This window comes from Octopus bimaculoides, chromosome 17, assembly GCF_001194135.2.
Source record: "Octopus bimaculoides isolate UCB-OBI-ISO-001 chromosome 17, ASM119413v2, whole genome shotgun sequence".
NCBI lineage: Eukaryota > Metazoa > Mollusca > Cephalopoda > Octopoda > Octopodidae > Octopus > Octopus bimaculoides.
In genome coordinates this window covers 40,966,866-40,968,004 of record NC_068997.1, presented here as the reverse complement: position 1 = coordinate 40,968,004, position 1,139 = coordinate 40,966,866, and the positions used below count along the sequence as shown (strand labels likewise).

General features: G+C 36.7%; 1 long non-coding RNA gene across 1 annotated transcript in view; it reads left to right on the top strand.

Annotated features, from left to right (window-relative positions):
* The window catches only part of LOC106867425 (uncharacterized), a 142,640-nt gene that overhangs the window by 14,066 nt on the left and 127,435 nt on the right, over positions 1-1,139 (top strand). The gene's annotated exons all lie outside the window — the stretch shown is intronic.

The window sequence follows — 1,139 nt, the reverse complement described above, 5'->3', positions numbered from 1 at the left end:
ATATATATATATATATATATATATATATATACACACACACACACATACACACATATATATGTATGTATATGCATACACTCATACCTACCTACATACAAGCGTACTTGCATACAAGCACGCCTGTCTGCATGCTTGTGTGCATGGCCCATTCCTGCCTATTTATTGTTAGGTACATTGCATCTAAGACAACAGTATTTAATATCTTTTCTTTTAAAAAAAAAAAGAAAGAGATCGAAGCTAAAACGCGATTTATCACTATATATCAAGGTATGGTTATGCATGTATGAATATCTATGTTTTACCTTTTATCTTTAACTTATTTCTTTCTTTGGACTGTGGTCATGCTGGAACTCCACCTTCAAAGGTTTACCCAGTAGTTTTCAGCCATTTTTTGTCTATGGACCCCTTTGATTACGGTTCTTTTCTGGTGGACCCCCATAGCCATTCTACGATTAAAAACTAGTTCTATTGATGCTCCTTTCAAAATACCTATTTTGTTTTACACTCATTAACCTGTGTAAGCTAAATTTTGTAAAAAATGTCAATGAAAGAAACCTCGCATCTTGCCAGCGTCAACAACGTCAGTGAATTCAATATTTTACAAACTGTAGTGTGTACTGCAGAACATCCTCTTCATCAGCCGTCGACTGGAAATCACGTCGATTTCGCCACCTTTCGACAGTATAACTACCTCCAGTGGTACCGATCAGCATTTATCCTACCAATGAATATCCGGCCTATTTTGACCTATATTATTACCCGCTTTGCTTCTCTTTTAATCATGCAACCATCACATGAAATCGAATGCAGCTATCACCGTTGAAATCCAGCGACGACTCTTCTATTTTACTACCCGCTGAGGATTCTGACACTGATTTCAAGTTTAGTGCTTATATTATTACAAAGACTATTTGAAAATAGTTTTTTCTGTTATTCTTTTCCTTACCTTAGTTATTGGACTGCGACCATGATAGGACGGGTTAAATTGACCAGCACATATTCCACCGGTTTCTTTTGTCAGACTGCTATTGATGAGGATATAAACAAACCAATAGCGGTTGTAACGTAGTGGCTGAAGGAAACACAAAGACACGTACACACATACAAACACACACACATACACACACGTATGTGCATTT